Raw genomic sequence first — 11,505 nt, 5'->3', positions numbered from 1 at the left:
TGTTCTATGTTCTTAACATCAGGGTAATTTGAGAAGTAATCTATGATGAGTGCATAGTCACGCCCATTGCCGTGAAAAAGGTCGATACTCACCTTGGACCACGGAGAGGTCATGATCTTGTGTTGCTGGAGTGTTTCCTTTGTTTGAGCAGGCTGGAAACGCTGGCAGGCCGCACAATTGAGGACCATGTTGGATATGTCCTGGCTGAATCCAGGCCAATAGACAGACTGCTGAGCTCTGCGCCTACACTTTTCGACACCTAGGTGTCCCTCGTGGATTTGTTTGAGCACTAAGCTCTGCAGTCTGTGAAGAATAACAATACGATCTAGCTTGAGAAGGGTCCCATCGACGGCCGTCAGGTCGTCCTTCACATTAAAGAACTGAGGGCATTGCCCTTTTTGCCAGCCATTTGCAAGGTGGTGCATTACACGCTGCAGAAGAGGGTCTTTGGCAGTCTCTTCACGAATGCTGATCACTCTTCCATCTGAAGTCAGGAGGTTGCTGGCACACAGCTGCACCTGTGCCTCAATCTGGCGGATGAAGTCAACCTGTTCACAGGGCGAGGTGATGGAGCGGGACAGGGCAACCGCAATTATCAGCTCCTTGCCTGGTGTGTATACTAACTCAAAATCGTATCTTCGGAGTCGAAGGAGAATGCGCTGAAGCCTGGGCGTCATTTCATTCAAGTCTTTACGAATGTTATGGACCAAGGGTCTGTGGTCAGTCTCCACTGTGAACGTTGGTAGACCGTAGACGTAGTCATGGAACTTTACAATGCCGGTTAGGAGGCTCAGGTACTCTGTTTCTATTTGGGCGTACCTCTGTTCAGTAGGAGTCATGACCCTTGATGCATTAGCAACTGGAGCCCAGGACGAGGAGTCATCCCTCTGGAAGAGCACTGCACCAATGCCGTCCTGGCTTGCGCCCGTGGAGGTTTTTGTTTCCCTGTCCGGGTCAAAAAACCAGAGTACCGGAGCAGTGGCGAGCTTTACTTTGAGCTTGAGCCACTCTGCTTGGTGTGTGGGTAGCCACTGGAATGCAGTGGACTTCTTCACCAGATGCCTGAGAGCCATAGTGTGAGGACAAGTTGGGAATGAATTTTCCCAAGAAGTTCACCATTCCGAGGAAGCGTAGTACCGCCTTCTTGTCTTCCGGGGTGTTCATGGTGTTAATGGCCTTGACCTTGTCCGAATCTGGTCGCACACCCTGCTGGGATATCTGGTCACCCAAGAACTTGATGGTTGGCATGCCAAAGGAGCACTTGGCCTTGTTCAGCTTGAGGCCGTTTGCATGAACACGTCGAAACACTTGTTTGAGATGAGATATGTGTTCCTCAGGGGTCATGGACCATATGATTACATCATCTACGTAGACACGCACACCCTCAATGCCCTCCATAACCTGCTCCATGATCCTGTGGAAGATTTCAGAGACTGAGACAATGCCGAACGGCATATGGTTATAACAGTACCGACCAAATGGTGTGTTGAACGACAGAGCTTCCTACTGGACTCGTCCAGTTGTATCTGCCAGAAACCACACGATGCATCTAGCTTTGTGAAGAATTTGGCATGTGCCATCTCACTGGTCACTTCCTCCTGCTTCGGGATTGGGTAGTGTTCCCGCATTATGTTCTGGTTAAGATCTTTGGGATCTATGCATATCCGCAACTCTCCTGAGGGCTTCTTCACACAGACCATCGAGCTGACCCAGTCAGTCGGTTCCGTCACTTTGGAGATGATGCCCTGGTCTTGGAGCTCCTGTCGCTGTGCCTTTAAACGTTCCTTCAGAGGAGCTGGCACCCGGCGTGGTGCATGGATTACAGGCTTGGCATCAGGCCTGAGTAGGATCTTGTAGCAGTATGGCAGAGTGCCTATTCCATCAAACACATCCGGATATTGAGCAAGGATGTTATCAATGTCAGCCTGAAGATCCACATTGGAAGAAGATATGGCATGGATTCGCAGTACGAGGTTGAGTAGCTTGCATGCATGGGCGCCGAGCAGGGACGCCTTATCAGGCTTGACGATTTTGAATCGCAGTGTGGCATTGATGGTCTTGTTGGAGACAAATAGATGACAAGGTCCTAGTGCAGTTATGGCATTGCCATTATAATCGAGGAGCTGGCAGGCTGGCTGAAGAACTTTGAGTTGCTTTTGAATGCGGTCAAAATCAGCTTGAGAGATGAGATTGGCAGAAACACCAGTGTCCAGCTTGAACAAAGAACAAAGAAATGTACAGCACAGGAACAGGCCCTTCGGCCCTCCAAGCCCGTGCCGACCATACTGCCCGACTAAACTACAATCTTCTACCCTTCCTGGGTCCGTATCCTTCTATTCCCATCCTATTCATATATTTGTCAAGATGCCCCTTAAATGTCCCTATTGTCCCTACTTCCACTACCTCCTCCGGTAGCGAGTTCCAGGTACCCACTACCCTCTGCGTAAAAAACTTGCCTCGTACATCTACTCTAAACCTTGCCCCTCTCACCTTAAACCTATGCCCCCTAGTAATTGACCCCTCTACCCTGGGGAAAAGCCTCTGACTATCCACTCTGTCTATGCCCCTCATAATTTTGTATACCTCTATCAGGTCGCCCCTCAACCTCCTTCGTTCCAGTGAGAACAAACCGAGTTTATTCAACCGCTCCTCATAGCTTATGCCCTCCATACCAGGCAACATTCTGGTAAATCTCTTCTGCACCCTCTCTAAAGCCTCCACATCCTTCTGGTAGTGTGGCGACCAGAATTGAACACTATACTCCAAGTGTGGCCTAACTAAGGTTCTATACAGCTGCAACATGACTTGCCAATTCTTATACTCAATGCCCCGGCCAATGAAGGCCAGCATGCCGTATGCCTTCTTGACTACCTTCTCCACCTGTGTTGCCCCTTTCAATGACCTGTGGACCTGTACTCCTAGATCTCTTTGACTTTCAATACTCTTGAGGGTTCTACCATTCACTGTATATTCCCTACCTGCATTGAACTGTATGATGCATTGATTTACGTGTATGACAACACGCCATTCGTCCGCAGAATCCACATTGAGGATAGATAGGCGTCTTGCTGAATTTGAGGAGGCATACTCACACGTAGTGATGATGTCCACATGATAGGGGGACTCCAGGCAGTCGTCCTCGGAATCCGTAGTGCTACCAGAATCAGAATCCAGTAAACCTTGCTGTACACATCGAACGCGCTTGCGTTGGAATTGGGATCGCTGGCCCTTGACTGGTGGTGCAGACCTGCACAAGGCTGCATAATGTCCAGGCTTCCCTCAATTTAAACTTCGCCCGCCTTTTGCAGGGCATTGCCGCTTTAAGTGGGCGGTGCCGCAGTTTGGGCACGTCATGGCGTTGATGTTGTTACGCTCCATGCGTCGTCGCACATGTGCAGTGCAGTCAGCCGACGTTCGCACCTGCGCAGTTTGGTTTTCGGCCGCTTCGTTCTCCCGTTCGTGTTGCGCATGCGTGAGGCCCCGGGAAAAGCGCGCGAAATGGCCGCTTTCATTGATACTGAGGCGCTGCATCCGGGCGATGGCCTGTACACTCTCTGCCTCATGGGAGGCATGTTTTCCGTATTCTGCCGATTTGAAATGAGAGCACTGATTTCTCGTATGCTCATGCACTATACACATCTCGATTGCGACTGGCAGGGTCATGTGCTTAATTTTGAGGAGTTGCTCCTGCAAGGATTCGGAGTGCACCCCAAACACGATCTGATCTCTGATCATGGAATCAGCAGTTGCACCATAATTGCAGGACTGCGTTAATATACGGAGATGAGTTAGAAAGGATTGGAATGGTTCATCCTTACCCTGAAGGCGTTGCTGGAAGATGTAGCGCTCAAACGTCTTGTTTGTTTTGACTTCACAGTGACTGTCGAACTTCTCCAAAACGGTCTTGAATTTGATCTTGTCCTGGCCGTCGGTAAAATTAAGCGAATTGAAAATCTGGGTGGCTTGGTCCCCCGCAGTTGATAGGAGCAGCCCGATTATTCTGGCATTGGACGCATCCTCGTGGTCAGAGGCTCCTCGAGTAGAGGATGAACCTTTGTTTGAAGACCCGCCAGTTGGCGCCAGGATTGCCGAAGATCCGTAGCTGTGGAGGGGCCTGGATCTTTTCCTTGCCACTGGAAGGCACTTGCTGGTCGTCATGGAATCACTCGAGGTAAACTACTTAGAGATAGTAGCCTACTGGTACCATGTCGTGTTAATCACCCTAGGGTAACACGGACTGCAACTGGATGCAGTTGTACTTGAAAGTAGACTCCAAACTTTGATGTTAGTTCAAAACGCTTTATTGAACTTGTTAAGCAGTGCACTCAGTTCGCTGTGGGTTTGACACTCTACTAATCTAAGCATGCTTACTATAACTAACTAGACCAGACTAGCTCTGAGCCACGTGTAGAAGATGCTAACTGATATATACACCCTGACTGTCACTACAGTTGTCACCAGTGGAAAGAGGCAGAGTGTTGATGCCTCGTGTCTTTTATAGAAATCATAGAAATCATAGAATTTTCAGTGCAGAATTTATAGTGCCAGACCACCACCTTCTAGTGTTCTGCCTGGTGATTGGTTGTGTTCTGTTCTGTGTATTTATTGGCTTTACTGGGTGTCTGTCACTGCCTGTCTGTATCTCATTATGTGCATGAGTGCATATCATGACAGATTCGTATCAATTTTTACAGATGTACCATAGAAAGCATCCTGTCTGGCTGCATCTCATCCTGGTATGGCAACTGCTTGGCCCAAGATCATAAGAAACTACAGGGAGTCGTGAGCACAGCCCACTCCATCACGGGAACCCACCTCCCATCCATTGACTCTGACTAAACCGCCCACTGTATGGTAAAGTGGGCAGCATAATCAAAGACCCATCCCACCCGGCTTACTCTTCCAACCTCTTCCATCAGCAGAAGATACAAAAGTCTGAGAACACACACTAACAGATTCAAAAACCGCTTCTTCCCCGCTGCTACCAGATTCCTGAATGGCCCACTTGTGGACTGACCTGATCTCTCTATGCATCTTCTCTACTGTTGTAGCACAATACTCTAAATGCTTCACCCTTTGTCAAGTCTGTGTGTTTACGCTGTATATTTATCGTATGTCCTATATTTTTCATATAGGGAACAATCTGCCAGGAACAATACTTTTCACTGTACCTGGATACAAGTGACAATAAATCTAAATCTAAATCTAATGTGGTGTGGAGATGCTGGCGCTGGACTGGGGTGAGCACAGTAAGAAGTCTTACAACACCAGGTTAAAGTCCAACAGGTTTGTTTCGAATCACTAGTTTTCGGAGCGCAGCCCCTTCATCAGGCGAGTCTGATTTGTTTCCAAACAAATCAGTTGGACTCTAACATGGCGTTGTAAGACTTGTTACTAAATCTAATATAATGGACAGAAGCAGCCAGAGAAAGTGGATAAAATAGCTAGTTAGATGGATAGATTGATAGATGGATAGATAGTTAGAGGGATAGATAGATAGAGGGATAGATAGATAGAGGGATAGATAGATAGAGGGATAGATATATAGAGGAATAGATAGAGAGATAGATAGACATAGAGAGATAGAGAGATAGAGGGATAGAGGGATAGAGGGATAGAGGGATAGAGGGATAGAGGGTTAGAGGGTTAGAGGGATAGAGGGATAGAGGGATAGAGGGATAGAGGGATAGAGGGATAGAGGGATAGAGGGATAGAGGGATAGAGGGATAGAGGGATAAAGAGATAGAGGGATAAAGAGATAGAGGGATAAAGAGATAGAGGGATAACGAGATAGAGGGATAACGAGATAGAGGGATAACGAGATAGAGGGATAACGAGATAGAGGGATAACGAGATAGAGGGATAACGAGATAGAGGGATAACGAGATAGAGGGATAACGAGATAGAGGGATAAAGAGATAGAGGGATAAAGAGATAGAGGGATAAAGAGATAAAGAGATAAAGGGATAAAGAGATAAAGAGATAAAGAGATAAAGAGATAAAGAGATAGACAGATAGACAGATAGACAGATAGACAGATAGACAGATAGACAGATAGACAGATAAAGAGATAAAGAGATAAAGAGATAGACAGATAGACAGATAGACAGATAGACAGATAGACAGATAAAGAGATAAAGAGATAAAGAGATAAAGAGATAAAGAGATAAAGAGATAAAGAGATAAAGAGATAAAGAGATAGATAGATTTTTTTGTTGGCTGTTCCACCTCCAAAGCTCAGTTACTGTGACATGCAAAGGAATGTTTGGAACTCGAAAGACCCAAGTTTCATTCGGTCATGATTGTCCTGAGCTGATGTACTGCAGTTAGCCTCACTGTTCTAAGTTTAGGGATGGGAACATTTAGCCAGGATCCCCTCTCCTCATAGTGATTCAGTGTCTTGATGTCAAGGGCACTGGTTTTGACTCAAAGGTACACAGTACGGGGTTAAATTGAGTAAAGTTGGACTTCCAGTTGCGGCGATGACCAGCTAAGTCGCACGTTTCGGCACCTCCCATTTCAACTGACTTTTGGGCTCTTATCGGGAGCCCCAACGGAAATTTTTCAAGGCTATACCCAGTGTGAGGCGACAAAGGAAGGAGTCCCCCCGGGTGTGGATGGAAAGAAGCGATAGTAGTGGCCAGATTGCGGAGGATCCTCTGGAGCAGCGGCAGAGAAGGGAAGGGAGAAGCAAGATGGCGGCTGAAGGAGCCCAGATGGTGTGGGGCCCGGAACAGCAGGAGTTCCTCCGGCGATGTGTGGAGGGGCTCAAGAAGGAGGTGCTGGCGCCGATGTTGCTGGCGATTGAGGGATTGAAGGAGACGCAAAAGACCCAGGCGATGGAACTCCGTGGAGTGAAGGCAAAGGCTGCCGAAAATGAGGACGAGATACAGGGCTTGGTGGTGAAGACGGAGATGCACGAGGCACTGCATAAGAGGTGTATGGAGAGACTGGAAGCCCTGGAAAATAGCTTGAGGAGAAAGAACTTAAGAATCTTGGGTCTTCCCGAAGGGGCAGAGGGAGCGGACGTGGGGGCGTACATGAGCATGATGCTCCATACCTTAATGGGAGCTGAGGCCCCGACGGGCCCCCTGGAAGTGGAGGGAGCATACCGAGTCCTCGTGAGAAGACCAAAGGCAGGAGAAATACCTCGAGCAATAGTGGTGGTTCCACCGCTACAAGGACAGGGAGATGGTCCTGAGATGGGCGAAAAAGACACGGAGCAGCAGGTGGGAGAACGCGGTGATCCGCTTGTATCAGGATTGGAGTGCAGAGGTGGCGAGAAGGAGGGCGAGTTTCAATCGGGCCAAGGCGGTGCTCCACAGGAAGAAAGTGAAATTCGGAATGTTGCAGCCGGCAAGACTGTGGGTTACACACCAGGGTAAACACCACTACTTCGAGACGGCAGAGGAGGCGTGGACATTTATTGAAGAGGAGAAGTTGGACTAGATTTGGGAAAGAGTGTTTGAAATGAAGTAGCGAGGTGGTGGCGAGGGACTGTGAGCAGATGGGGGAAAATTTTCTTTCCCCTCGAAGGGGTGGGATACGAAGAAATGTGGGCGCCGGTGGAGAAGGGGAGGGGGAAGGAGAGAGGGAGCTGCGCCATTAGGGGCGGGGCCAAGAGGGAAGCATGGGCTTTGTTCCCGCGCTATGGAAATTGTGGCGGGAAAAGGGGGCGCAGGAAGGAGGGGGCCTCACACAATGGGAGGCTAAGGATAAACGGGGGAAGCTGAGGTCAGCCAGAGTTGGAGGGGGGGATTAACTGGGTTGCTGCTGCTAAGGGGAAGGGGGAGCTGTTACGGGATGGGATGGTCGGGACGGGAAGGCACCGTCTGGGGGACGAGCGGGTGCGTGGGAACCGGGTGCGGAGCTGGCCTAAGAAAGGGGATGGCTAGTCGACGAGGGGGTGGGGGGGTAAAGAGCCCCCCAACCCGGTTGATCACGTGGAACGTGAGAGGGTTGAATGGGCCGATTAAGAGGGCAAGGGTATTTGCGCACCTAAAGAAGCTAAAGGCAGATGTGGTCATGCTTCAGGAGACGCACCTGAAACTGGCGGATCAGGTTAGATTAAGAAAAGGATGGGTGGGACTGGTATTCCACTCGGGCTTGGATGCGAAAAATAGAGGGGTGGCAATACTGGTGGGGAAACGGGTATCGTTTGAGGCGAAGACCATAGTGATGGACAGTGGGGGTAGATACGTGATGGTGAGCGGCAGATTGCAAGGTGAGGCGGTGGTGCTGGTGAACGTATATGCCCCGAACTGGGATGATGCGAACTTTATGAAGCGTATGTTGGGGCGCATCCCGGACCTGGAGATGGGAAAGTTGGTAATGGGGGGGGGACTTCAATACGGTGCTGGACCCAGGGCTGGACCGGTCCAGATCTAGGACCGGGAGGAGGCCGGCAGCGGCCAAGGTACTTAAGGGCTTTATGGAGCAGATGGGAGGAGTGGATCCCTGGAGATTTACTAGACCGAGGAGTAAAGAGTTTTCCTTCTTCTCCCACGTCCATAAAGTGAACTCCCGGATAGACTTCTTTGTCCTGGGAAGGGCGCTGATCCCGAAGGTGGCAGGAATGGAGTATTCGGCTATAGCCATTTCAGATCATGCCCCACATTGGGTAGCTCTGGAATTAGGAGAGGAAAAGGAGAAGCGCCCACTTTGGAGATTAGATATGGGACTGTTGGCGGACGAGGGGGTATGCGAAAGGGTGAGGGGATGTATTGAAAGATACCTAGAGGTCAATGATGACGGAGAGGTCCAGGTGGGAGTAGTCTGGGAGGCGCTGAAGGTGGTGATTAGAGGGGAGCTGATCTCCATAAGGGCCCATAAGGGGAAGCAAGAGGGTAAAGAAAGGGAGAGACTGCTGGGGGAGATTTTGAGGGTGGATAGGCAATATGCGGAGGCTCCAGACGAAGGGCTATACAGGGAAAGACGGAGGCTGCACACGGATTTTGATTTGTTGACCACGGGTAAGGTGGAGACGCAATGGAGGAAGGCACAGGGAGTACAGTATGAATATGGAGAGAAGGCGAGCCGACTGCTGGCCCAACAACTTAGGAAGAGGGGGGTGGCGAGAGAGATCGGAGGGGTTAGAGACGAGGAGGGAAAGATGGAACGGGGAGCGGAGAGGGTGAACGGGGTGTTTAAGGTATTTTACGAGAGGCTATATAAGGCTCAACCCCCGGAAGGGAAAGAGGGAATGATGCGTTTCCTAGACCAGCTGGAGTTCCCGAAGGTTGCGGAACAGGAGATGACAGGACTGGGAGCGCAGATTGAGGTGGAGGAGGTGGTAAAAGGAATTGGGAACATGCAGGCAGGGAAGGCCCCGGGACCGGATGGGTTCCCGGTGGATTTCTATAGGAAATATGTGGACCTGCTGGCCCCACTTCTGACGAGAACCTTTAATGAGGCTAGGGAAAGGGGGACATTACCCCCGACGATGTCGGAGGCGACGATATCGCTGATCCTGAAAAGAGACAAAGACCCGCTGCAGTGCGGGTCATACAGGCCTATCTCCCTTTTGAACGTAGATGCCAAGCTTTTGGCCAAGGTGATGGCGACGAGGATAGAGGACTGTGTCCCTGGGGTGGTGCATGATGATCAAACGGGGTTTGTTAAAGGGAGGCAATTGAATACTAATATACGGAGGCTGTTGGGGGTGATGATGATGCCCCCACCGGATGGGGAGGCGGAGATAGTGGTGGCGATGGATGCAGAGAAAGCATTTGATAGAGTGGAGTGGGACTACCTGTGGGAAGTACTGAGGAGATTTGGATTTGGGGAGGGGTTCATTAGATGGGTTCAGCTCCTGTACAGGGCCCCGGTGGCAAGTGTGATTACAAATAGGCAACGATCTGACCACTTCCGACTATATAGGGGTACAAGACAGGGATGTCACCTGTCCCCGTTACTGTTTGCATTGGCAATTGAGCCATTGGCCATAGCGCTGAGGGGCTCTAGGAAGTGGAGAGGGGTACTTAGAGGAGGAGAAGAACATCGGGTGTCATTATACGCGGATGATTTGCTGTTGTACGTCGCGGACCCAGTGGAGGGGATGCCTGAGATAATGCAGACACTTAGGGAGTTTGGAGAATTTTCAGGATATAAATTGAATATGGGGAAGAGTGTACTGTTTGTGATACACTCTGGGGAACAGGGCAGGGGAATAGACGATTTACCGTTGAGGAGGGTAACAAGAGATTTCCGGTATCTAGGGATCCAGGTGGCCAGGAACTGGGGAACCTTGCATAAGCTTAACTTGACACGACTGGTAGAGCAGATGGAAGAGGACTTTAGGAGGTGGGATATGGCGCCCTTGTCATTGGCGGGCAGGGTGCAGGCGGTTAAAATGGTGGTCCTTCCGAGGTTTCTTTTTGTGTTCCAGTGCCTCCTGTACTGATTACAAAGGCCTTTTTTAAGAAGGTGGACAAGAGTATTATGAGCTTTGTGTGGGCTGGAAAGACCCCAAGAGTGAAGAGGGGGTTCCTGCAGCGCAGCAGGGACAGAGGGGGACTGGCACTGCTGAGTCTAAGTGATTATTATTGGGCCGTCAACGTGTTTATGATATGTAAGTGGATGAGGGAAGAGGAAGGAGCGGCGTGGAAAAGACTGGAGATGGCGTCCTGTAGGGGAACTAGCTTAAAAGCACTGGCGACGGCGCCGTTACCGTTCTCCCCGAAAAAATACACCACAAACCCAGTGGTGGTGGCAACTCTGAAAATTTGAGGCAGTGGAGACGACATAAGGGAGTGGCGGGTGCCTCAGTGTGGTCCCCGATAAGGAACAACCATAGGTTCGTCCCGGGAAGGATAGATGGGGGATTTAAATCTTGGCAGCGAGCAGGAATTGCAAAATTGAAGGACTTGTTCTTGGACGGGACGTTCGCGAGTCTGGGAGCACTGACAGAAAAATATGGGTTGCCACCTGGGAATGCATTTCGCTATATGCAAGTGAGGGCATTTGTGAGGCAGCAGGTGAGGGAATTTCCGCAGCTCCCGGCGCAAGAGATCCAGGACAGAGTGATTTCGGGGGCATGGGTGGGTGATGGTAGGGTGTCAGATATATATAGGGAAATGAGAGACGAGGGGGAGACGATGGTAGAGGAGCTGAAGGGAAAATGGGAGGAGGAGCTGGGGGAAGAGATTGAGGAGGGGCTGTGGGCAGACGCCCTAAGTAGGGTAAATTCTTTGTCCTTGTGTGCCAGGCTCAGCCTGATACAATTCAAGGTTCTACACAGGGCGCATATGATGGGAGCAAGGCTGAGTAGATTTTTTGGAGTGGAGGATAGGTGCGGGAGATGCGCGGGAAGCCCGGCGAACCACACCCACATGTCTTGGTCATGTCCGGTATTGCACGGGTGGGTGTGGCAAAAGTGATCTCAAAGGTGGTGGGGGTCCGGGTCAAATCAAGCTGGTGGTTGGCTATATTTGGGGTTGCAGATGAGCCGGGAGTGCAGGAGGCGAGAGAGGCCGACGTTTTGGCCTTTGCGTCCCTAGTAGCCCG

Source organism: Scyliorhinus torazame, chromosome 14, assembly GCF_047496885.1.
Source record: "Scyliorhinus torazame isolate Kashiwa2021f chromosome 14, sScyTor2.1, whole genome shotgun sequence".
NCBI classification, from domain to species: domain Eukaryota; kingdom Metazoa; phylum Chordata; class Chondrichthyes; order Carcharhiniformes; family Scyliorhinidae; genus Scyliorhinus; species Scyliorhinus torazame.
Note: the sequence above shows the minus strand (reverse complement) of the source record.